The sequence below is a fragment of the Canis lupus genome, chromosome 2, assembly GCF_011100685.1.
Source record: "Canis lupus familiaris isolate Mischka breed German Shepherd chromosome 2, alternate assembly UU_Cfam_GSD_1.0, whole genome shotgun sequence".
Classification (NCBI taxonomy): Eukaryota; Metazoa; Chordata; class Mammalia; order Carnivora; family Canidae; genus Canis; species Canis lupus.
The window spans coordinates 48659511-48687244 of NC_049223.1; positions in this window are offsets into that span (position 1 = coordinate 48659511).

A 27734-nucleotide genomic window follows, 5' to 3' on the forward strand; every position below is an offset into this window, starting at 1 on the left:
TATTTAAACTCTTACTCTCTTCTTTAGGGGTAAAGAATTTTTGGTTGGGAACTTTTTCTTTCAGCACTTCAAGTATTTTATGCCACTTTGTTCTGGCTTGTAAGATTTCCACTGAAAAATCTGTTGATTTCCTATAGGATTTCCCTTGTATGTAATAAATAGATTTTTTTTTTCTTCTTGCTTTTAAGATTCTCTCTTTAACTTTACCACTTTAAAGTCTCTTCATGCAGATCTCTTTGGCTTTATCTTACTTGGATCTCTCTGGGCTTCTCAGAGTTCAATGTCTGTTTCCATCTCTAGATTACTTAAGTTTTTAACAACTATTTTTCCAACCAAGTTTTCTGGCTCTTTCTTCTTCTGGGAGTACACAAATACAAATGTTGGTTCCCCTGAAATTGTGCCAAAAGTCCCTTAAATTTTCTTGATTTTAAAAATTCTTTTTTCTTTTTGTTGCTATGTCCGCATAAAGTCTATTGCTTTGTCTTCCAGGACTGGTCTGATCTATGTCTTCATCCAGTCAGCTATTGAATCCTTCTAGCATAATGCCCAGTTTCAGTTTTTGTAGTCTTCACCATTTTAACTTCTGTGTGGGACTTACATATCCTCTTTCCTCAAGATCAAACTGTGTTTATACATTCTTTTCCCAAGTTCACAGACCATTTTTATTATCATTACTTTGAATTCTTCATCAGGTAGATTGCTGATCTTCATTTCATTAAGGTCTATTTCTGATGTTTTGTTTTTTTTTTTTTTTTTGTTTGGCACATAGTCCTCTGTCTTCCACTTTTCCTAACATGCTGTGTATGTTTCAGTGTATCAATTAACTCTCCTAGTCTTGGAGGAGTGGCCTGGTGTAGGAGACTTCGCATGGATCCCAGAAACACAATCCTCTCTGAACACCAGGCCATCACAGGGCACACCCTTTATGGGCTGAGCATGCCCATCTGCTGTGGTGAGGCCACACACATCGCAGGGTTTGGCAGGGCTGGTGTTTGGCCAACTATGACATGCAGCTTCACTGAGATATGTGGTGGGCAGGGTTGGCCCCTGGCCTGGTGTGGTATTGTGGTTGTGGGTTGGAGGGGCTGCTGCCTAGGCAAACAGTGAAGTTAAGGAGAGCTGTCACTCAGCCTGGCTGTGATTTGTGGTTTGTGGCTCTAATGGGGCACAGAGGTTGTCTGGCTGTCATCCAGCCCACTTGTGATATGCATTTGTACTGTGGGGCATAAGTAGGGTTCTCAACTAGCTCTGCTCACTTATTCTAATAGGTTAGAAGGATAGTGCCAGTGACATGCACCAGCACAGACATTAGTAAAGTCTTTTTTTTTTTTTTTTTTTTTGACATTAGTAAAGTCTGATGAAGTTGCAAGTATGGTGCCTGCCAGTGTCTTTGTTCCCAGAGAAAAATCCCAGTGGTTATGCCTCTCTGGAAAGTTCTTTAAGATAAGTGGCTCTCCTTCACATAGGGTCTAGGTGCTTTACAAAGTGTTTTTGCACTGCATCCCAGGATGAGTTGAGTCTGTAGTCTGTTTGTGAGCCCTTTAGGAGCATATTCTCCATTTCTTAAGGTTACGGGGTTGTCCTGAACATAATTTCCATTGATTTTCAAAGCTCATCATTTAGGAAGCTTATTTCATGCAAGATCTAAGGGTTGGGGTGCCTGATGTAGAACACAAAACCTTCATTTAGGAAAAGTGCCCTAGTTTTGTGATCCATCTCACTTGTGGATTGCTGTGACTGGGGAAAGTTTTTTGGGTGAGTGTTTCTCTGCCTCCCCTACCCATCTTAATGCTGTCCTTTTTTTTTTCTTCAGGAGATTCTATTCATCCAGTTTTCTTATGTTTTTCAGAAAAAAAGTACTCCATATATATTTGATATTTTTTGGATCCGTGGGATAGAGTGAGTTCATGATGTCCCTACTCTGCCATCTTGAACCCAACATAGATTTAAACTCCTAATAACCTGGGACACCTGGGGGTGGCTCAGTGATTGAACATCTGCTTTGGCTCAGGGCATGATCCTAGTTGGGGGATCGAGTCCCACATCAGGCTCCCTATAAGGAGCCTGCTTCTCCCTCTGCCTATGTCTCTGCCTCTCTGTGTCTCTCATGAATAAATAAAATCTTTTTTAAAAAACCCAATAAACTCTAATAACCTATTTATATATCATATATAGTATAAGATGTATTATTCATTTTAGAGAGGGGAGGGGCAAGATGGCGCAAGAGTAGGGTCTCCAAATCACCTGTCTCCACCAAATTACCTAGAAAACCTTCAAATTATCCTGAAAATCTATGAATTCGGCCTGAGATTTAAAGAGAGAACAGCTGGAATGCTACAGTGAGAAGAGTTCGCGCTTCTATCAAGGTAAGAAGACGGGAAAAAAGAAATAAAGAAACAAAGGCCTCCAAGGGGGAGGGGCCCCGCGAGGAGCCGGGCTGAGGCCGGGGCGAGTGTCCCCAGGACAGGAGAGCCCCGTCCCGGAGACGCAGGAGCTGCACCGACCTTCCCGGGCGGAAAGGGGCTCGCGGGGAGTTGGAGCAGGACCCAGGAGGGCGGGGATGCCCTCGGGCTCCCTGGGACACTAACAGACACCTGCACCCCGGGAGAGTGCGCCGAGCTCCCTAAGGGCTGCAGCGCGCACGGCGGGACCCGGCGGGACCGGGAGCAGCTTGGAGGGGCTCGGGCGGCGGCTCCGCGGAGGGGGCTGCGGGGCGGGAGCCCGAATCCAACAGCGCAGGCCCCGGGGCACAGCCCAGGATCCGGCCTCCCCCCGGGACAGGCAGAGGCCGGGAGGGCCCAGGACAGCGAGGACGCTCCCGCCCCGAGCTGAGCAGATCAGCGGCCCCGCCCCGGAGCCTCCAGGCCCTGCAGACGGAGACCTCCGGGGTTACTGCGGGGGCTGACTCCAGGTTTCCAGAGCTGGCCCCGCCACTGGGGCTGTTCCTCCTGGGGCCTCACGGGGTAAACAACCCCCACTGAGCCCTGCACCAGGCAGGGGGAAGAGCAGCTCCCCCAAGTGCTAACACCTGAAAATCAGCACAACAGGCCCCTCGCCCAGAAGACCAGCTAGACGGACAAGTTCCAGGGGAAGTCAAGAGTCTTAGAGTATATACAGAATCAGAAGATACTCCCCCGTTGTTCTTTTTTGTTTGTTTGTTTTTTGTTTTTTGTTTTGTTTTGCTTTTTGATTTGTTTCCTTCCCCCACCCCCTTTTTTTCCTTTCTTTTTCTTTCTCTTTTTCTTCTTTTTTTTTCGTTTTTTTCTTCCTTTTTTTTTTCCTCTTTCTCTTTTCTTTCCTTCTTTCTCTCCTCTCTTTTTCTCCTTTTCCCAATACAACTTGCTTTTGGCCACTCTGCACTGAGCAAAATGACTAGAAGGAAAACCTCACCTCAAAAGAAAGAATCAGAAACAGTCCTCTCTCCCACAGAGTTACAAAATCTGGATTACAATTCAATGTCAGAAAGCCAATTCAGAAGCACTATTATACAGCTACTGGTGGCTCTAGAAAAAAGCATAAAGGACTCAAGAGACTTCATGACTGCAGAATTTAGAGCTAATCAGGCAGAAATTAAAAATCAATTGAATGAGATGCAATCCAAACTAGAAGTCCTAACGACGAGGGTTAACGAGGTGGAAGAACGAGTGAGTGACATAGAAGACAAGTTGATGGCAAAGAGGGAAACTGAGGAAAAAAGAGACAAACAATTAAAAGACCATGAAGATAGGTTAAAGGAAATAAACGACAACCTGAGGAAGAAAAACTTACGTTTAATTGGTGTTCCCGAGGGCGCCGAAAGGGACAGAGGGCCAGAATATGTATTTGAACAAATTATAGCTGAAAACTTTCCTAATCTGGGAAGGGAAACAGGCATTCAGATCCAGGAAATAGAGAGATTCCCCCCCCTAAAATCAATAAAAACCGTTCAACACCTCGACATTTAATAGTGAAGCTTGCAAATTCCAAAGATAAAGAGAAGATCCTTAAAGCAGCAAGAGACAAGAAATCCCTGACTTTTATGGGGGAGGAGTATTAGGGTAACAGCAGACCTCTCCACAGAGACCTGGCAGGCCAGAAAGGGCTGGCAGGATATATTCAGGGTCCTAAATGAGAAGAACATGCAACCAAGAATACTTTATCCAGCAAGGCTCTCATTCAAAATGGAAGGAGAGATAAAGAGCTTCCAAGACAGGGAGCAACTAAAAGAATATGTGACCTCCAAACCAGCTCTGCAAGAAATTTTAAGGGGGACTCTTAAAATTCCCCTTTAAGAAGTTCAGTGGAACAATCCACAAAAACAAGGACTGAATAGTTATCATGATGACACTAAACTCATATCTGTCAATAGTAACTCTGAACGTGAACGGGCTTAATGACCACTCAAAAGGCGCAGGGTTTCAGACTGGATAAAAAAGCAGGACCCATCTATTTGCTGTCTACAAGAGACTCATTTTAGAGAGAAGGACACCTACAGCCTGAAAATAAAAGGTTGGAGAACCATTTACCATTCAAATGGTCCTCAGAAGAAAGCAGGGGTAGCCATCCTTATATCAGATAAACTAAAATTTACCCCGAAGACTGTAGTGAGAGATGAAGAGGGACACTATATCATACTTAAAGGATCTATTCAACAAGAGGACTTAACAATCCTCAATATATATGCCCCGAATGTGGGAGCTCCCAAATATTTAAATCAATTAATAACCAAAGTGAAGAAATACTTAGATAATAATACACTTATACTTGGTGACTTCAATCTAGCTCTTTCTATACTCGATAGGTCTTCTAAGCACAACATCTCCAAAGAAACGAGAGCTTTAAATGATACACTGGACCAGGTGGATTTCACAGATATCTACAGAACTTTACATCCAAACTCAACTGAATACACATTCTTCTCAAGTGCACATGGAACTTTCTCCAGAATAGACCACATACTGGGTCACAAATCAGGTCTGAACCGATACCAAAAGATTGGGATCGTCCCCTGCATATTCTCAGACCATAATGCCTTGAAATTAGAACTAAATCACAACAAGAAGTTTGGAAGGACCTCAAACACATGGAGGTTAAGGACCATCCTGCTAAAAGATGAAAGGGTCAACCAGGAAATTAAGGAAGAATTAAAAAGATTCATGGAAACTAATGAGAATGAAGATACAACCGTTCAAAATCTTTGGGATGCAGCAAAAGCAGTCCTAAGGGGGAAATACATCGCAATACAAGCATCCCTTCAAAAACTGGAAAGAACTCAAATACAAAAGCTAACCTTACACATAAAGGAGCTAGAGAAAAAACAGCAAATAGATCCTACACCCAAGAGAAGAAGGGAGTTAATAAAGATTCGAGCAGAACTCAACGAAATCAAGACCAGAACAACTGTGGAACAGATCAACAGAACCAGGAGTTGGTTCTTTGAAAGAATTAATAAGATAGATAAACCATTAGCCAGCCTTATTAAAAAGAAGAGAGAGAAGACTCAAATTAATAAAATCATGAATGAGAAAGGAGAGACCATTAGCAACACCAAGGAAATACAAACGATTTTAAAAACATATTATGAACAGCTATACGCCAGTAAATTAGGCAATCTAGAAGAAATGGACGCATTCCTGGAAAGCCACAAACTACCAAAAGTAGAACAGGAAGAAATAGAAAACCTCAACAGGCCAATAATCAGGGAGGAAATTGAAGCAGTCATCAAAAACCTCCCAAGACACAAGAGTCCAGGGCCAGATGGCTTCCCAGGGGAATTCTATCAAACGTTTAAAGAAGAAACCATACCTATTCTCCTAAAGCTGTTTGGAAGGATAGAAAGAGATGGAGTACTTCCCAATTCGTTCTATGAGGCCAGCATCACCTTAATTCCAAAACCAGACAAATCATTTTACACTTTACACCTATTATTTATAACTGGAAGTTTGTATCTATGAACACCTTCTGCCTCTGGTGGCCATAAGTTTCATCTATTTTTCTGCGAATTTTATTTTTAAGATTCTATGTCTAAGTAAAACCATAAATATTTGTCTTTCTCTGACTTATTTTACTTAGTTTAATTCCTCCCAGGTCCAACCACAGTGTCACAAATGGTAGGATTTCCTCAATCTTTTATGTGTAATATTCCATGTGTGTTTTATATATACATATGCATGTGTGTATATATTTTATGTGTGTATATATTTATTTTATGTGTATATATACATAAATGTGTATGTATACACACCCACCACAATTTCTTTATTCATGGATGACACTGATGGAGTTTTAGGTTGTTTTCATGTTTTGACTATTGTAAATAATACTGCTCCAAATATGGCAGTGTACATATCTTTTCAAGTTAGTGTTTATGTTTCATTTGGATATATTCCCTAAAATGGAATTGTTGGATCATATGGTAATTCTATTTTTAATTTCTTGAGGACTCTACATACTATTTTCATAGTGGCTGTATCAATTTACAATCCAACCAGCACTTCATAGAGATTCCCATTTTCCTACATCCATGCCAGCCTTAATTTTCCTGTTGTTCTTTTGATGCTCAACATTCTAAGAGGCATGAGGTTATATATCATTGTGAATTTATTTCTTTAAAGACTTTTTAAATTTATTCATGAGAGAGAGAGAGACAGAGAGAGAGAGAGGTAGAGACACAGGCAGAGGGAGAAGCAGGCTCCATGCAGGGAGCCCGATGTGGGACTTGATCCCGGTACTCCAGGATCTCACCCTGGGCCGAAGGAAGGCGCTAAACTGCTGAGCCACCCAGGCGTCCCTCATTGTGAATTTAATATGCATTTCCCTGCTGCCTATACTGACCATCTTTTCATGTACCTGTATATTCTAGGGAGAAATATCTATAAAGGTCCTCTGCCCATTCTTTCCTGTGTGTGTGTGTGTGTGTTTTATTTATCTGTAAGAAATTTTACTATATTTTAGATGTTAATACCTTACTAGATATATGGTTTGCAAAGATTGTTTCCCCACCTCATCGTTGGTGTCTTTTGCTGTCTGGAAGCTTTTTAGTTTGATGTCCTCCCATTTCTTTGTGCTTTATTAAAATGTCCATGCTACCAAAAGCCATCTATAGATTCAATGCAATCCCTATCAATAGTCCAGTGGCATTTTGTAGACAGAGAAAAACACTCCCAAAATTTATATGGAGCCACCAAAGATGCTGAATAGCCAAAGCAATCCTGAAAGAAGAAAGCACCTGCTTTGTGCTTTGTTACCTACTCTGTTAGATTTCATATCCAAAAAATTATTACCAACACCCATGTCAAGGAGCTTTATTTCTGTTTTTGTTTTGTTTTGTTTTGTTTTTTTAGGAGTCTTATGTTTCAAGCCTTACATTTAAGTCTTCAATCAATTTCAAGTTAATATTTTGAGTAATGTATGATATGTGTCCAGTTTTATTTTTTTTACATAAGAATACTCACCTATCTCAGGATCATTTTTTAAAGACATTATTTTTCTCTCTATTGAGTGAGTATTCTTGACACTTTTGTCTAATATAAGTTGAATGTACATGCTTGGGTTTATTTCTGGGCTTTTGGTTCTCTTCCATTGATCTGTTTGTTTATTTTACTGCCATACTGTTGTGATGACTTTCACATGTCAATAGCATTATAGTAGAGTTTGAAATCAGGAGGTGTACTGCCTCATGCTTTCTTCTTTCAGGATTGCTTTGGCTATTCAGCATCTTTGGTGGCTCCATATAAATTTTGGGAGTGTTTTTCTCTGTCTACAAAATGCCACTGGACTATTGATAGGGATTGCATTGAATCTATAGATGGCTTTTGGTAGCATGGACATTTTAATAATACAAATTCTTCAACTCCATGATCAGGGAATACCTTTCCATTCATACATGTTGTCTTTGAGTCCTTTCATCAGTGTCTTCTAGTTTTCAGAGTACAGGTCTTTCACCATTTGTGGTAAGCTTGTTTCTAATATTTTATTTTTGTTGCTCTTTTAAATACCCTGGATTCCTTTTTTTTTTTTTTAAAGATTTTATTTATTTATTCATGAGAGATGCAGAAAGACAGAGAGGCAGAGACACAGGCAGAGGGAGAAGCAGGTTCCATTCCATGCAGGAAGTCTGACATGGGACTCAATCCCCAGTCTCCAGGATCATATCCTGGGCTGAGGCGGAGCTAAACTGCTGAGCCACTGGAGCTGCCCGCATGGATTCCTTTTTAAGAGACTTGTTAGTATGTGGAAACACTACAATTTTTTCTATGTTAATTTTGTAATTTCAGCTTTAGTTAACTTGCTGGTTGTATCTAATAGTTTATTTTGGTTGAGTCTTTATGATTTTCTCCCTATATAAAGTCCTATCAATGAAATAGACAATTTTACAATAGACAATGAAATAGAAAATTTTACAATTTTCCAATTCTGATACCTTACTTATTTTTCTTGCCTGATTGCTTTATTTAGGACTTCCAGTACTAAGTTGAATTGAAGTGCTGAGAAAAGACACTCTTGTCTTTTTCCTGATCTTGGAGGAAAACCTTTCAACTTTTCACTATCTACTGTGATGTCAGCTGTAGGCTTGTCATATATTAAAAACATATCTCAACTTATGTCATGTTTCCAATATACCTAATATAGTAAGAGTTTTTGTTATGAAAGGATGTTGTTATATGCCAACAAACTGGGCAATTTGGAAGAAATAGACAAATTCCTAGAAACATACAGACCACTAAAACTGAAACAGGAAGAAAAAGGAAGTTTGCACAGACCTATAGCCACCAAAGAAATTGAATCAGCAATCAAAAATCTCCAACAGGGGATCCCTGTGTGGCTCAGCGGTTTAACACCTGCCTTCGGCCCAGGGTGTGATCCTGGAGTCCCGGGATCGAGTCCCATGTCGGGCTCCCTGCATGGAGCCTGCTTCTCCCTCTGCCTGTATCTCTGCCTCTCTCTCTCTATGTCTCATGAATAAATAAATAAAAATCTTAAAAAAAAAAAAGTCTCCAACAAATTTGCAGTTGGGTGAGGGCTTCTCTGGGCCAATGCTACCAGACATTTAAAGTCGAGTTAATACCTATTCTTCTCAAACTGTCCCAAAAAATATAAAGGGAAGGAACACTTCCCAATTCATTCTACAAGGCGAGCATCACTTTGATTCCAAAACCAGTCAAGGACCCCACTACAAAGGAAACTTAGAGGCCAATATCCCTGATGAACACAGATGCAAAAATTCTCAACAAGATACTAGCAAACTGAATCCAATGGTACATTAAAAGAATTATTCACCACAATCAACTGGAATTTAATCCTGGGCTGCAGGGATAGATAGTTCAATATTTAAAAGCCAATCAACACCACACACTTCAATAAAAGAAATAATAAGAACCATATGATCCTCTCAAAAGATACAGAAAAAGCATTTGACAAAATCATGCATTCTTGATAAAGACCCTCAACAAAGTAGCTATAGATGGAATACACATCATTGAGGCCATATAGGAAAGACCCACAGCTAGTCTCCTCCTCAATGGGGAAAAAAAGAGCTTTTCCTCTATGGTGAGAGACCAGTAGGAGTGGGTATTCTCTTTAGCAGCTGATGGGGCTAGGAATAGCTTTCAGGCCCTGACAGGGTTGCAAGTCTAGACCCAGGGCCTGTAGAGCTCCTTTCAAGGGCCTGAATTAGGCTCGTGTGTGCACTGAATTTCCTAGTCAGGTAAAGCCACTGGTTTTTCTCTGTAGAAAGAGGAAGCCATACCTATGCTCTCTGCTGTAGTGCCATTGTATATAGGGCTATTGAATGTGCTTCACAGCTTCCCAAGTGATCTTTTTAGGGTCACTGGTCAGCCTGGCTGTGGGCTAAATTCAATGATAAGCAGTGCTATAGTAAGATTCTCTGCGTGGTGCTATGGGAGAAGGAGCTCTCAAGATCTTACAGCTCTGTGTGGTCTTAATGAGAGCCCCAGCCAGTTGCATGGTAACTCAGTACCTTGCCTGGGTGGCATGGGGAGGGGCTACCTCAGGCTATTATCAATTTCCCAAACCGGAGCTCCAGGTCAGAGGGGCTGCCTATGAATTTACTCTCCTCTCTGTTCATAGCACACAGGAAGCCTCTGTTCCTGCTACTGGCTTTGCTCTGGAGGCAATCAGCTCCCCACTCTCGGCTCAAGTGGTGCTGGCCTGCACTGCATCCAGGAGTTGTTACCAGTCCTTCTGGTTACGTAAGTCTGGCAGTCATTCTCCACAGCTGGAGGGGCTGTGACTCAGCACCTTACCTGTGCATGGGCAATAGGCAGACCAGACTGGAGGGCTGGCAAATCTTCCCAATTAGGGATCTCAGCCAGGCAAATCTATACCCTACCAAGTTCCCTGGGCAGCATGCATCCCTCACTTGGTTCTATAGATGAGTAAAACTATTATTTGGGCTTACTACCTGGTCACTCCAGGTATGAACTTGGTTTGCCAAGATTTGTGTGATGCTTATTGCAGGTTCTGCCCCTCTTCTCTGTCCCAGTGAGATTCTCAGTGGTTGAGCCCCACCATTCCCCTGCTTTTCCATGGTGTGAGATCAGATCATATGGGGGTCTGGTTGTGGCTCCTGGGTTTTCTTTTTTCATTGGAGGCAGTGGAGGCTTAGGGGGGCTCTCTCTCTGTACTGGCCTGGGGGAAGTCCAATGCAGTCAATATGCAGCCATTCCTCAGACCCTGTAAGATAGTCTGGCTTGGTCTCTGAGGTGCAGGGGAGTGTTTCGACCTTACCTTAGTATTCAAGGGTTCTCTCAGGCATGTCTGGTTTTCAAATAGTCGTTTGTTCCTCTTGTGAGGTGAAACAGACTGAGGAACAACCTGTATTTCCATCTCGGTCACATTTAGTTTCTTTCGACTTGAATATGCCACCTGGCTATTTTTTTCTTTCTTTCTGCGCTTTGAATATTTGTAGAAAAATGTCTCCACCCTTTGCTAAAAATGCGTTTAAAAGAAAACAGGTTTGAGCTTAATCTCAAATTGGTTGTGATTTCTATACACTGTGTTTTTGTTTTGTTTTGTTTTCTTCATTAAGGACCTTGTGAAACGGTCAGGTTGCAGGAGTCTAGGAACTAAGATAAGCATCTGGCAGAGACAAACCAGTATTGAATTTAAGTAATGTAGATGGCTTTCCCCAGCCTTGTATAAGAACTCTGCTCAGAAATTGCTTGCTATGCTATGGATTTTAACCTGTTGGATTCCATCTGAAGGGCCTTATTGCTGGAGAAATCCAAATGATCTCAATACAAGTCTTCTTCACTTAGTTAGATATCACTTTATCTGACCATTTTTGTACAACTTTTTCAGGGACTACTTTCTGCACCTTCCAGGTGTTTGTCATCACTTCCATCCCCTTTCTTTAATTTTAGTATATATCATGGTGATACTGCACCAGAGTGGATCTGCTTTCCCACATCTTAGGTTGAAAGATAGTTCGGAGAATTTTCCCTAGTTGGCACTTAACTGTCAGTTAAATATTTTTCTAGCCTAAATTATGCAAAGCTCAGATTATCTTCAGCCCTAAATGTGGTTTTTTATGGGTTTGTATTCCCAATTGGTGCTCATTGCTCATGCCATAATTGCTGTCCCTGCTAGAGTTATAGATTTGAATCATGGTGATAATACCTAGTTATTTACAGAAATGAAGATAAAGTACAAGAGTCTGATTATCTAAAAAGAAGATCCAACAATTAGGCAATAGAGAAGCTGGGATTGTTTACAGCAGAACTTTTGGCCAAATAAGAACTCAAAAGTTTTTTTTTTTTTTAAGATTGATTTTATTTATTTATTTATTTATTTATTTATTTATTTATTTATGAGAGAGAGAGAGAGAGAGAGAGAGCGAGACAGGCAGAGGGAGAAGCAGGCCCCATGCAGGGATCCTGATGTGGGACTCGATCCCAGGTCCCCAGAATCATGTCCTGGGTCAAAGGCAGGTGCTAAACCACTGAGCCACCCAGGGATCCCCAAAAGTTTTTTATCTTTAAGGTTTTACTTACTCTTTTTTTTTTTTTTTTTTTTTTTTTATTAAAAGGCAACAACAAAGCTCGGAGCACTAACTCTTCCTAGCTATTTGCTGTTTTAATAACTTACTTTATGTAGCCCTAGTCTCCAGTGAGAACTCAGGATTATGCAGTTATCATTGAATTAGCTTGTTTATAATTTGCAATAAAGCAAAAACCCCTGTTCAAATTAAATACAAAATGGAGACTGGGCTTGAGAAAATCCTGGAGGAGACTAAACCATTTAAGCCACATAAGCAAAACTAAACATAGCTTATTTTATAAACATAAGTGCCTCTGACGATTATAAAAGAAATTTATCTCATATTTTTACGGAAATGACTTGCTGCTTTAAACATATCCCCTGTGTTCTGGAAATTCCCATTGTAATAATCAATCAAGGTTAACAGCTTCCTCACTTTGATTTTATAAGTCACCCTGTAACCTCATGACCCTGAGCTTCATATCCTTGTTTTTAAAAGCTCCCAGTTTGTGAAATGTGTCATACGCACAAAAATCTCTTATTACTCTTTGTTAATGTGGTGGTTTTGATTGTGATAGTTCTAGATTTTTGACACTTTACATGGAGGCTTCTTCATAAGTGAAAAGGAGAGAAGTGTTCCGTCTAAATTCATCCTGCTGAGATTTATCTTGATTCCTTCTTCTCTCTTAACCATTTCCTTCCTGATATACCTACTATATACAGTCCACACAGTCACTGTATTAAAGTTAATAATTTTATAACAGTTTAAATAAAATTCAGGTTTTATACAAATTTATAAATTCAGTTATATACAGTTTTGATAGCAGAAAATAGGTAAATGAGGCAGTGTCGTTCCTATTAGAAACAGGAAGCATTTAGGACCAAATAGGTCAAATACCTTGTCAAAAGTCCTGGAGCCTCTTAGAGCATCTCACACTTAGTCCAATTTAACAACCTGATTCTACTTAAACATGTTCTCTTTGATGCACTCTCCATTCCTTATAATCTGGAGCCACTCTCTTTCTTCTCTTATTAGGTCTTCATAGCAAAGTAAGAGTCAGACATTCTTTCCAGAAATAAATAGCTTTTATTCTATCAACAAATTTTATTCTTTTATTCTTCCAGCCATGTGCTAAGTTACTCTAACAAGTGCTGAGCACTTACAAGTGAGAAAAACAGACCTGATCTGATCTGACCAAAACCTGTAGTCTGGTGTGAACAATCAAATAAACTCATGAATAAGTAATAATTCATTGTGATACAGATTTTGAAAAAAAAACAATAAAGATGCTTTTAGGCTAGCAAGGAGGATGGGTATGATGCATGAGCTGATAGGGGAGATGTTTAAGAATGAAAAGGTTGGGGGAGCAGGAGGACAATCAGGCAGATGGAACATAATGGTCTCTTTCCTAAAGTAGGAGAGTATGAGTTATTTAAGGAATGGAAACAAGGCAGAGATGTTACAAGTGGAAAGGAGATGAAAAAGCAGAACATAATGAAGCCGAAGAGGCAGGGAACAGCACATTTGGGTCTTCATCTTTAGCCTAAGAGGATTTATGGTAAGAGTAAAGGGAAGGTTTTGAGGAGCTACAAACAGGAAAATGAAAAATTAGAGCTTCATTTGTTTCTAAAAGATGATTGCAGAGGAACTAGTCACAAATCTACTGCAAAGGTCAGGAGAGATGAGGGAAGCATGGGCCAGGATGGGGATGGGAGAGAAGACAAAACGGTGACAGAAATCAATGGCATTTGGGTATTGAAAGTGAACAGATTATAGGACAGTTGAATGCCTCTCATAGGTTATATATTTATGACGAAACAGGCACTGTTAGAAGTGTAAATGAGTATCTCCACTTTAGGTAGCTGAAGGTAATTGGTACAAAAAAAAAAAAAACCCTGAAGTGCCCAAGCCTTCTATGGACAAAGATATTTACTAATGCGTTCATTCCTTAGTAATTACCTACATACTCAAATACAGAGGAAAGATTAATTATGATAGAGTTACCTCCATTATGCCTTTCTGATTTTTAAATAGCTTTTTACAGTGAACATGTCTTTTTTTTTTTTATTTTTTTTTATTTTTATTTTTATTTTTTATTTATTTATGATAGTCACAGAGAGAGAGAGAGGCAGAGACACAGGCAGAGGGAGAAGCAGGCTCCATGCACCGGGAGCCCGATGTGGGAATCGATCCCGAGTCTCCAGGATCGCGCCCTGGGCCAAAGGCAGGCGCCAAACCGCTGCGCCACCCAGGGATCCCCAGTGAACATGTCTTAATCAGAAAAATTCGTTTTTAAGGGCCCAGTATCTCATCAGCCATCCCTGACGTTATGTCTTATTTAAAACATCACACTTTGGCTTTAAGACTTTACCTTTAGTCTGCAGTTTTGAAGGGTTGGGCAGAAGCTAATGGAAAGTTAAGATTTAAGGAAGATACCTTGCTGAGGATAGTTTATAAACCATAAAACAGTAAGCGCTAATAAATGAGCATCTTCCTTTAATGGCCCAACTGGCAGTAAGTGTATGTAAAATATTCACAAGGGTGTATGAGTTCCTAATAGGTTTTATAGAAAAGCCAAATAAATGACGATTTGGGCCTGATAAAACTGACCTCTAGTTCTGTAGGATGCCCCTCCTAACCCTTACCCTACCTGAGGTAGGTACCAGGTACACACTATTCCTTCAAGGCAAGGTAATGTTGAAGTCCACAGATGGGTTGAGGGTCCACAAGGGTAAGTGGAGCAACAGAAAGTAGTTGAGGTGCACACTAATGCCCAGAGCATAACACATCCATGCATATGGCATTGTATCTACTGGGCATTTGTAAACGGCTCTGGGGAGAAGATACCATAGAAAAAGAGGGTTAAGTACATAGACAGTCTACTCTCTACATAAGACAAGAACATGCACAGGAGTGTGATTTTAAACAATAAACAATACCAGATTCTCTTACTTGAGGACTGGTTATTTATCTCGAGGATGTATATGTGATGGAGGACAACTGCCGAGCTAGATAAAAGTGTGAAAATTCTGTCTTTGCAATCTGTTAGTGATCGCCTAGGATGCACATGCCATTCGAGTATGACGTATGACGCTTATTCTATTTTGCCAGGAATTGTGACTGTGAGGAAATCTAGTTTAAGGATAAAACCAACCTATGGAGGAGAAAAGAGCTTAGAGAATTAACAGAATGGAGCTGAGGATGTGGCTAAAATAGTGTTGAATATTTCTATTTCCCTGAAACCTAATTATGTGAGCCACGGAAGTCCCTCAAGAGTTCAAGCCAGACTGAAAGAGGCGTATTGTTGCTTGTAATTGAAAGCAGTTCGAACATTCCCCACATATATTTAATGACTGGGATGAGAATCTGAAATGCCTATGCATGTCTTGCACAGGCAATGTCCTATAGAACATGTTTCCAGAAACATTTTTAATCACAGTCTTTACTTTGAAGTTATACTATCATTTAACCAATTTACATTTTACCCAGTATATGACTTATATTTTTCTACTATTGTAATCAACCTACACTTAACACACTTCACAGCCTTTTGTTGTTGTCGCTATTGTTTTGCATTTCCGTATGCACATCAATGACTTTGTCCTCAGGATAAATTTCTAAAAGTGGACTTAACTTTATTAAATTTTTTTTTTTTTTTTTATGATAGTCACAGAGAGAGAGAAAGAGAGGCAAAGACATAGGCAGAGGGAGAAGCAGGCTCTATACACCGGGAGCCCGACGTGGGATTCGATCCCGGGTCTCCAGGATCGCGCCCTGGGCCCAAGGCAGGCGCCAAACCGCTGCGCCACCCAGGGATCCTGGACTTAACTTTATTAAAGTGAAATTGATATACAACACTCTAGTAGTTTCAAGGGTACAACATAATGATTTGATATTTGATATAAAGTTCTCATCACAAGAAAAAAATGTAGAAGTGTAGAAGTTGACAGATGTTAACTGTATTATTATGGTGATCACTTCACAGTTGACGAAGTAATGACCACAATAAATCTGCGTACTGTCACCGTCCATAGTTACTGAATTTTTATTTTCTGTGATAAGAACCTTCAAGTGCCCACATGGGCAGTACAGTTTTTTTTTTTTTAATGGTAGTCATCAGATTTTATATCACAATGCCCTGACTTAATTATTTTAGAACTGAAAGTTTCTACCTTTGGACTCCTTCATCCATTTCACCCACCCCTCTCTCTGGCAACCAGCAACTTCTTCCTTGTGTTTATTTAAACATTACACATAGAAGTGAGATGATACAGTATGTGTCTTTCCCTGACTTTATTCACTTAGCATATTGTCCTTATGATGCATCCATAGGGTCACCGATGGAAAGATTTTATTCTTTCTTAGGGCTGAATAAAATTCCAAGTATACACCATGCTTTCTTTATCCATGAATCCATCAGCAAGCACTGAGTGTGTTTCCATGCCCTTGGCTATTGGAAATAATGCTGCATTGAACATGGGGGAGCATTTATTATTTCACTTGAATATTTTTGTGGTCTTCAGATGAATACCCAGAAGTGGAGTTGATGGATCATAGGGTAGTTTTTCATTTATGAAGCAGTGGTAATCCTATTACCTATCGTGGCTGCAGCAAGTTACACTCCCACCAGCAGTGCACAAAGTTTCTTTTTCTCCATATCCTTTCTTCTCATTTTTTGTCTTTTGGATAATAGATGACTCTAATAGATGTGGCATCTCATTGTGGTTTTAATTTACATTTTTTTGATGATTCATGACACTGAACATCTTTTTTTGTTGTTGTTAGAAGTTGTATGAGTTCCTTATATATTTTTGGATAACTTCTTATCAGATATCTAATTCACAAGTATTTTTAGTCATTTAGTGATTGCCTTTTCATTTTGTTCGCTTCCTTTGCTGTACAGAAAGAAGCTTTTTCGACTGATGTAGTCCCATTTGTTTTTTGCTTTTATTGCCTCTGCTTCTGGTGTCAAAAAAAAAAAAAATCATCACTAAGACCAACATTAGGGAGGTTACTATCTTATGTTTTCTTCAATGAGTTTTCTGGTTCCAGGTCTTATATTCATTGTTTATCCATTTCTAATTATTTTTTTGTGTATGGTGTAAGATGGTGTTCCAGTTTCATTCTCTTGAATGAAGAGAATGAAGTAACTGTCTGGTTTTCCCAGGATCATTTATTGAAGAGACTGTCCTTTCCTCACTGTATATACTTGGCACCTGTCATAAAATAAACATCAGTTTATTTATGGGCTGTTTTACTGATCCCTGTGTCTTTTTTAAGGCCAATGCCATACTGTTTTGATGCCTATACCTTTGTAATTGAGTTTGAAATCAGGGAGCAGGATGCCCCCAGCTTTTTCTTTCTCAGAATTGCTTTGGCTGTTTGAGATTTTCTGTGGTTCCATACAAATTTCAGGGTTGTTTTTGTAGTGAAAAATGAAAACATTATTTATTTTTTAGAGATTTTATTTATTTATTCATGAGAGACACAGAGAAGAGAGCAAGAGAGGCAGAGACACAGGCAGAGGGAGAAGCAGGCTCCATGCAGGGAGCTTGACGTGGGACTCGATCCTGGGAATCCAGGATCATACCCCAGGCCGAAGGCAGGCACTATACCGCTGAGCCACCCAGGGATCCCTGCTTTTGGAATTTTTATAGTGAGCACATTGAACCCGAAAATGGCTTTGCCTCATGTGAACATTTTAACAACATTAATTCTTTCAATCCATAGCATAGAACATCTTTCCATTTATTGATGTCTTCAATTTTTTTTAATCTATGTGTCCTATAGTTTTTAGTTTTTGTATTCCTAGGTAATTTTTAAAAAATCATAGGTATTTTATTCTTTCTGATGCTATTAGAAGTAGGATTGCTCTTCCTAATTTTCTTTTCTGATGCTTTGTTAATAATATGTAGAAATACAAGAGTTCTGTATAGTGACTTGTTATCCTGGAACCTCACTATATTTATTTATTCGATCTAAGAGCTTTTTGTGGTAACTTCAGGGTTTTTTATATAATGGATTATGTCATCTGCTAAGAGTGAGAGTTTACTTCTTATTTTCCAATTTCAATGATTTTTAAAGTATTTTTATTGCCTAATTGCAGTGGCTGGGACTTCCAGTGCTTTGTTGACTACAGATAGTGGGCCTGGGCATCCCAGTCTTATGACAGATCGTAGAGAGAAAGGTCACTGCTGAGTATACTATTAGGTTTATACTTGTGATCATGGCCTTGATTATGTTGACCTCTTGATACCTGCCTTTTCGAGATTTTTTTTATCAAAAACAATTATTTTTTTGTCAAACGCTTTTTCTGTGTCAGATGACCATATCGTTTTTATACTTCATTTTGTTATTTGGGTGTATCTTATTGATTGATTTTCAGATGCTGAATCATCCTTACATTCTGGAATGCATCATATCTGATAACTAGGTATGTTCTTTTCAGTGTATTGTTGAATTCATGTCACAAATAATTTGTGGAGAATTTTTGCATCTCTGATCATCAGAGAGATTTGCCTGTCACTTTCTTTTCTCATGATATCTTCTAGTTTTGGAATAATACTAGGGCTGGCCTTATAAAATGGATGAAGTGTTAATTCCAATCCTTCTAAAACTATCTCAAGAATAAAAGAGGAAGTAGCTCTTCCTGAAAAGTTTGGTAGCATTCACCAGTGAGGCCATCTGGTTGTGGACATTTGTTTGTTGGGACAAGCAGTTAGGCTTCTTTCATAGAAAGGCTGGTGATAGATTTCAATTCTGTCGGTGTAGCACCATAGGGGTGGTAGCCTATAAAAGTTATCACTCTGATTACACTCTGGTGGGACCAGTAACACATATGTCTGTAACAATCAGATCCAGGTGAGTAGGGGGTGTTCCTTGGGTGGCAGCTGCAAAAACCAGGGCACCAGACACATTAAAAAAACTTCCCTCCAAGTGATACTGGTGCTAAGGCAGATGGCAGTGGGAGAATGTGAGGACTGTACCCACTTTGTGAGGTCTCTGTAGTTTGCCCTTAGATAGGTGTTTAATTAGAAGCCTGTCCCTCAGCTCATAGCTCTGATGATAAGGTCATAGGCTTTTTTCCACAGGAAGACTGAACTTCTGTATTTGTTGCTTCTTTCTGTACACTGAAGGTAGTAGCTCTTGCAGAACTCTTTCACCATGGGCTTTAGCAAGTCTGAAGAAGAGTAGGAAGATGATGACAACCAGCCTTCATCCTGTACAGTATGACAGACTTGTGCTTTAAACTAACAAATGAGTCTTTTGCATATAAAATCTAGGTGCTGGGATCCCTGGGTGGCTCAGCGGTTTGGTGCCTGCCTTCAGCTCAGGGCATGATCCATGGGGCTCCCTCACAGGGAGACTGCTTCTCCCTCTGCCTTGTCTCTGCCTCTTTCTCTGAGTCTCTCATGAATAAATAAATAAAATCTTTTAAAAAATTAAAAAAAAATCTAGGTGCTTTTCAAAGGACTACTTCTGTGCTGGGCATGGGAGTGTGTGAGTCTGCCTACAAGCACTTTAAGGGCCATGATTTAGTTCACCAGGTGAACATGATTTAGTTTACCACAGGTGTCCTAGACATGTGTCCTATTGCTGCTGGGCATGGGAGTGTGTGAGTCTGCCTACAAGCATTTTAAGGGCCATGATTTAGACCCACATGTGTCCTATTGGTTTGCAAAGCCAGACGTTTTAGAGGACTCTCATGTGCCAGTCTTAAAGGTTGGGGTGCCTGATAAGGGTTCCCATGCTGGCAGTGGGGTTTATAGCAAACCTGTGTCTCAGCCTTTCCTCATTGCTTCTGTGTATTTTCCCCCCTAGAGGACATTATTCTATAGATATCTGTAGATTTGGAGTGTTCTTTAGAGGAGGTGACATATGCACATGAGAAAATGCTCTGCATCACTTGCCATCAGGGAAATACAAATCAAAACCACAATGAGATACCACCTCACACCAGTGAGAATGGGGAAAATTAACAAGGCAGGAAACCACAAATGTTGGAGAGGATGTGGAGAAAAGGGAACCCTCTTGCACTGTTGGTGGGAATGTGAACTGGTGCAGCCACTCTGGAAAACTGTGTGGAGGTTCCTCAAAGAGTTAAAAATAGATCTGCCCTACGACCCAGCAATTGCACTGTTGGGGATTTACCCCAAAGATACAGATGCAATGAAACGCCGGGACACCTGCACCCAATGTTTATAGCAGCAATGTCCACAATAGCCAAACTGTGGAAGGAGCCTCGGTGTCCATCAAAAGATGAATGGATAAAGAAGATGTGGTCTATGTATACAATGGAATATTCCTCAGCCATTAGAAACGACAAATACCCACCATTTGCTTCAACGTGGATGGGACTGGAGGATATTATGCTGAGTGAAATAAGTCAACCGGAGAAGGACAAACATTATATGGTCTCATTCATTTGGGGAATATAAATAATAGTGAAAGGGAATAGAAGGGAAGGGAGAAGAAATGGGTAGGAAATATCAGAAAGGGAGACAGAACATGAAGACTCCTAACTCTAGGAAATGAACTAGAGGTGGTGGAAGGGGAGGAGGGCGGGGGGTGGGGGTGAATGGGTGACGGGCACTGATGGGGGCACTTGATGGGATGAGCACTGGGTGTTATTCTGTATGTTGGCAAATTGAACACCAATAAAAAATATTATTAAAAAAAATTTTTAAAAAGGAAAAAAATAGAGGAGGTGACATAAAGATCTTATATCACCATTTTGAACCAGAAACTAGAGGTATATTTATTAAAGGATATACAGAGTATATCATAGTTTGTTGAGTATAAATTTTTAAGTATCAGGAAAAAGTTGGAACTCTAGTACTAATTCTCATGATTTCACGGCTAATTCTTAAGCAATATAACTCAATAGCTTAATAAGACCATTAGGAATAAATGTGGAGTATACTAACATGGTAATATACATTTTGGTATAATAAAACCATAAGAGAGTGCACAATGGAAAAATAAAGTAGCAAATAATCCCCTTAGCTCTTCTGCATTTAGAAAGCCTTGGTTCATACGTTTACTGGTGATTCTTTCAGTGTATAGTACCCGCTAAATTGAGTAATGGCATAATCTGTGTTTATCCACACCTCAGAAATTCTATTTTTGTCCAATCTTCTCATAAGAAGCTATAATGAACTGGATCAGTATAATGATTTTTTCTTTTCTATTTCTAGATAAAAAATAATAAAAATCAATAATTCTACCTCTATCTTCTCAAAATGATGTTTCAGGAATTTCAAGTTTTGCTTTAACTTACAAGCAATTAAAAACAAACGTGTGTTCACAGTGGGACAATGAAACATAAGTCACTTGAGTATAAACATAATCCTGTTCCTTAAATGTGGTTTTGGAAATGGATTTTGAACAGAGCTGTAAGTTAATTATAATCTTTGCTACACTTAACCCGTCATGATGTATACCCAAAGTGGGCAGAAAATACAACAAAACATTTCATTCTGCCCAAATGGGTAATCTTGATAAAGTGACAATCCAGCAGGTGAAGTGAACACATATAGTCACAAGCCCAGTTATTAGTAGTAGTTTATAGAAATAAATTTATCTGGGTCATTAGAATATTAGTTTTCAGTTCTTGGGCCAACCTCTATGCATCCTGTTTTCACAGCAATATATAATGAGAGTGTGGAACCATATTCTATCAAGGGCATACTAGGAAATACAGAAGAGATAAAAGCTGTACTCAGTATTGAAGAATGTATAGGATTTTAAAGGGTGCAGGTAGAGATGCATAATCCTTCAATGAGGAATAGAGAGCACTAACATGAACAGGTGGAAATGCTAGTTAAGGTAGGAAGTAGTGAAAAGACCCAATTATGTTTGTTTCAGATTTATGGTAGTGTTCCAGATTATTTTAATTTTTAGTGGCTTTTTTTAAGTTTTCAAAAGTTTTAAAGTTATGAAATGATCATATATCATATATTTCTTATCTATAATCAGAAAACAAACAAAAACAAAAAAAAAACATTATTTATAATTTGTGTGTTGTATTTCAAATTTCATCCTGGAGGGCCATGGTGGTGTTTCCAGCAGCATCAGCTTTACCCAAAAACTTGTCGGAAATGCAAATTTTTGAATTCCACTGAATCAGACTCTCTAGGAACAGAACCCAGAAGTTGGTGATTTTACAGGGTCTTCAGGTGATTCTGATACAACTCAAATTTGAAAACTATCGGTTTAAAAGGGTATCATTGCTTTTTTTTTTTTTTTTTTTTTTTAAAGATGAGGCAAAGGAAACTCAAAACCAGTAAATAAGTCAGATGGCAAAAAATAGAGCAAGGATTATCAGTTAACCTTCTTGAGATCCTAAGCATGTGCATTTTCTTCTCAAGCCCATTATCATCAATATGAATGTAGTATTTTTTAAAAAGAAGCAAGTGTGTATAACTATTATCGACCGAATTTATGTCAACATTCTATCTGCAAATGTACAATTTCTGGAAGGGTTATTTCAAATGAGAAATTAAAATTTCCTTAAAACTATGACATTGTATAAGGTTCAAAAACTGGATGACCTGCAGAAAATTTAGTATATTTTGGAGACGTATAATTAAATGAATGAAAAATTAGCATCTTGTCCATTTGGGCTACTCTAACACAGTACCCTAGATTGGGTGAGTTTTACAAGCAACAGAAATTTCCTCCTACAGTGGTGGTGGCTAGAAGTCCAAGATCAGGTGCCAGTAAGGTTAGGCTCTAGTGAGGACCCTCTTCTAGGTTGTATATTGCCCTGATGACTTCTGTTATCCTGCTAGTTCTCCTGCCTCTTCTATAACATCCATGAAGTCTCTACTCTCATGATTTAACCACTTCTCAAAAGTCCCACCTCTAAATACCATCACACTGGGGATTAGATTTCAATGTATGAATTCTAAAGGAACAAGTCTTCAATCTATACTAACTACTTAGTACATATTTTATATTTCCTACAGGCTGTCTATGGGGGAACCATGAGATTAAGAATTGGTCTAATATTCTCAGAAAGTCCTTTGATACAAAGTGGGTGACATAATCCAGAAATGTGGGGGGAAGTGAAAGGGGCAAATTTTGACCAACAGGAAAATACACATGAGAAGGAACTAGCAGTTATTAGTTTGCCTTTTTCCTCCACCCTCTACAAGGAGCTCTATGCAAACATGCTACAGATGTCTGTCCTTTGCATTCAGAAATTTAAATGCTGTGCCCAGTCACATAGAGTATCACCAGTAAAGATTTAAGAGGTTAGTATTTGTTCATAGTCCATTTCTTTGCATTCTAAAAAAGTGTATACATGCAAGTAAAATCCTGACATTGGATGGGAGGAGTAATTTAATCAAATTTAAAAAGTAACCCCTGACATAATTCTAAGCAGACTGCAGAAGCTCAAATTTACTGTATAAATGAGAAATTTAATTCAGCTTTGAGCCTTACCCAATATGTTAATCATCAATAGCCTTATTAGTGTAGTTCACTATTTATGGATGCAGAATAAAATATATCTCATTTTTAAAGCACAGCTACCCCTAATGGAAAAGAGTACATATTTCTTGGTAGCAAGTCTATACTAGTTATGCATTTTTAGACTAATTGTCTACAGGCGTGGCAGGAATACTACTGACACCCGTGACTTGTGAGGAAAGCTATTTAGAATTTTTGAAAATTATATTTTAATTTTTCTTTTGTTCTGCCTTTCTGAAACCTCATCTAACGTGTTATTACTGTCCTCTGTAAATGTTTTTTGTGGAATTTGTATTTACTTTCATGTATAAATGTAGCCTATTGAAAATAGCAAATACATAGCAATCACTATTATATCATTTGGGGAGATAGAGTGTTTGGCAAGGTATTGGCTTATCTGTGTTCTGAATTTTTTTTTTTTTGTATGGGCCATTCCAGAAGCTGGTTAATGACTATCTTCAAAGTTATGTATTTCATGTAAAAACTCCAGAATAAACTAAATTTAAGGCTAGCTATCAAATGGAGTTATAAGGCTTTAGTCTCTTTAGTGCTTTATTTTTTTCCTATTGATCTATCTTTCCCTGAGCCAACCGCATACATTTTAATCACCTCAGCTTTATAGGAAGTCTTGATATTTGATTAAAGCAAGTCACCCCTTAGCTCTACAATGTAAATGTTAGAAATCACTTGAGAAATTAGAAGAAATTTTGATTATAATTGCACTGAATCTTGTGACTAATTTAGAAATAATTTTCCTCTTTAATCATACTTGCCATACCTAAAAGCTATACATATATCTTAGCATTTATTTAGGCATTTTATAAGTCCCATATATCTGTCTTTACCTCAAGTTTATTGAGGTATAACTAATACAGAGTAAAATAAATCCTTTGGTCAATTTTGACAAATATGTAAAGTCCTGTCACTACTACCTCCTAAAACAGAACATTTTCATCATCTCCAAAAGTTTCCCTGCAGTGCTCCCCACTCACTACCCCTTGGCAACCACTGATCTGATATTTGCTCATAGCATTTTGCCTTTCCCAGAATATCATATAAAAGGAATCATACTCAGTGTATGACTTTTTCCACTTAGCATCATGCTTTTAAGATACATCTGTGTTGTTCTATACAAGACAAATTCACTCCATTTAATCACTAAGTATTATTTCATTGAGTGGATGTACCATGATTATCCATTCACCTGCTGATGTACATATGACTTGTTTCCAGTTTATGGTGATTATGAATAAAACAGTCATAAATGTTGACTTACAGGCTTGGTGTGGACATATTTTTGCATTCTTCTTGGATAAATATCTAGGTACTGGACTGCTTTGTCCAATACAGTAAGAGTACTTTTTTTAAAAGTCATTAGTATTCATGACTCATACCCCTACCCCTGCCACTGAAAACTGCAGTGGGGAGGGATACTTAAGAGCTATGAGTAGATTGATCTACTCTGGGGCACAGAAAAAAGGCTATGAGTTGAAAGGGCAATTAGGATATGAAGAACAGACTGGACATTTGCCAAATAGCAGAGAAACAGCTAGAACTCTCTCTGTGGTTGGAGGGTCTAGCAAGTGCCAGATTTACTTCTCCCTGGACCTTGATAGCACAGAAAAAAACAATGTCTGGGATTCCTAGGTAGCCCACTGCATTAGTGAGCTTTAAGCACCTATACCAACTCCAGGCATGTCACCAAAAGGGAACTTCCCTGAACAGTGCTCACTACAGCTCCAGCTATGTCACCAACATGACACAGGCACAAAGCACACCAAAATACTCCAGGCCTCTACCATTTCAGTTCCAGAAAACTCACATGCTTCAGTTCTGCCATTAGCCCTCACACCACTTAGAGCATCCAAAGACAAAGACTAAGAAGAGACGAAGGCATTATATAATGGTAATAGGGTCTAGCCAAGAAGAGAATCTAACACTTATAAATATCTATATATCTAACAATGGAGCACCTAAATATATAATGCAAGAATTAACAGACATAAAAAGAGGGTTGCCTGAGTGGCTCAGTGGTTGAGCATCTGCCTTTGGCTTGGGGGGTGATCCTGGGGCCCTGGGATGGAGTCCTACATTGGGCTCCCTGAAGGGAACCTGCTTCTTCCTCTGCCTCTCTCTTTCTGTGCCTCTCATGAATAAATAAAAAAATAAAATAAAATAAAATAAAATAAAATAGTAACATAACATAAAGGGAGAAATCAACAGTAATATAATAATAGTAGGGGACTTTAACACCCACTTACATCAAGGGATAAATCATTCAGACAGAAACTCATTAAGGAAACAATGGCTTTCAATGAAACATTAGCCCACATGGATGTGACAAATGTATATACAGAAAATTCCATCAAAAGGCAGCAGAGTACACATTCTTTTCAAGTACACATGGATCATTCCCCAGGAGAAATCACATATTAGGCTACAGAACAAGTTTAAGTAAATTTCAGAAGACTGAAATCCTATCAAGCATCATTTCTTACCACAATAGTATTAAACTAGAAATCAATTACAAGGAAAAAAAAAAACCAACAAAAACACAGGCTGAATGACGTGGTACTAAATAACCAAAGGGTCAATGAAAAAAATACATGGAGACAAATGAGAATGGAAACAAAATGGTTCCAATTTTGAGGGATATAAGAAAAGCAGTTCTATAACATTAATGGCAATACAGGCCTATTTTAAGAAACAAGAAAAAGCTCAAACAACCTAATCATACATTTCAAGGAACTAGATACAGAAAAACAAAGTCCAAAGCAGGTAGAAGGAATGAAATAATAAATATCACAGGAGAAATAAATAGACACAAAGAAGAATAAAACAATCAATGAATCCCATAGATGGGTCCTTCAAAAGGTAAACAATTTTAACCAGACTCACCAGGAAAAAGGAGAGAGAACCCTAATAAATAAAATTATGTATGAAAAAAAGGACCACCCAAGACCATAAAATACAAATGACTATAAACAGCTACTATGAAAAATTATATGCTAACACATTGGACAACCTAAAAGAAATGGATAAACACTTAAAAACATAGATTCATCCAATACTGAATTAGGAAGAGATAGAATCTGAACAGACTAATTACTAGTAATAAAATTAAATCAGTAATCAACATACCCCCCGCCCCAATCCCACCAAACAAAAGTCCAGGACTAGATGGGTTCATAGGTGAATTCTTCCAAACATTTAAAGAAGAATTAATATCCATTCTTCTCAAATTATAAAAAGGGAAGAATGCTTCAGTATTCATATTATGAGGCCAGCAATAATACCCTGATATCAAAACCAGATAAATACAAAAAGAAAAAAAAAAGACTGACAAGCCAATACTCTGATGAAAAGAGATACAAAAATTCTCAACAAAATATTAGCAAACTACATTCCACAATACATTAAAAGAATCATTCACCAAAATCACGTGGGATTCATTCCAGGGGAGAAGGATGGTTCTCCATAGCCACAAATACATCTATATGACATATCAAACTAAAAAATTAAAGGATAAAAAACACCATCAAAATTCAACATCTGTTCATCATCTCAACAAAATGGGTTTAGAAGGAACATACTTCAACATAACAAAGGGTATATTTAACAAACCCACAGCTAACATCATCACAGTCAAAGGTGGAAATCTGAAAGATTAGCCTGTGAAATCAAAGGACAAGATAAGGATGTTCACTCTCACCGGTTGTATTCAATGTGGTATTGGAAGTCCTAGCTACAGCCATCAGACAAAATAAATAAATAAAAGGCATCAAATTGGTAAGGAAGTAGTTAAACTTTCACTCTGCAGAGAACATAATACCATATATAGAAAACCCTAAAGACTCCACCAAAAACCATGAATAGCAAATTTTTTAAATAATGAATTTTGATATAATAATGAATTCCATAAATTTGCGGGGTATAAAGTTAATGCACAGAAATCTGTTGCTTTCTTTTCAAGTTTTTAATCACCTGGTGCTCATCACAAGTTCACTCCTTAATCCCTATCATCTTTCATCCATCCCCCATCCGCTCTCCTCTGGTAACCACCAGTTCTCTATACTTAAGAATCTGTTTCTTGGTTTGTCTCTCTCTTTTTTTTTTTTTTTTTTTAATTTTTATTTATTTATGATAGTTACAGAGAGAGAGAGAGAGAGGCAGAGACACAGGCAGAGGGAGAAGCAGGCTCCATGCACCGGGAGCCCGACGTGGGATTTGATCCCGGGTCTCCGGGATCGCGCCCTGGGCCAAAGGCAGGCGCCAAACC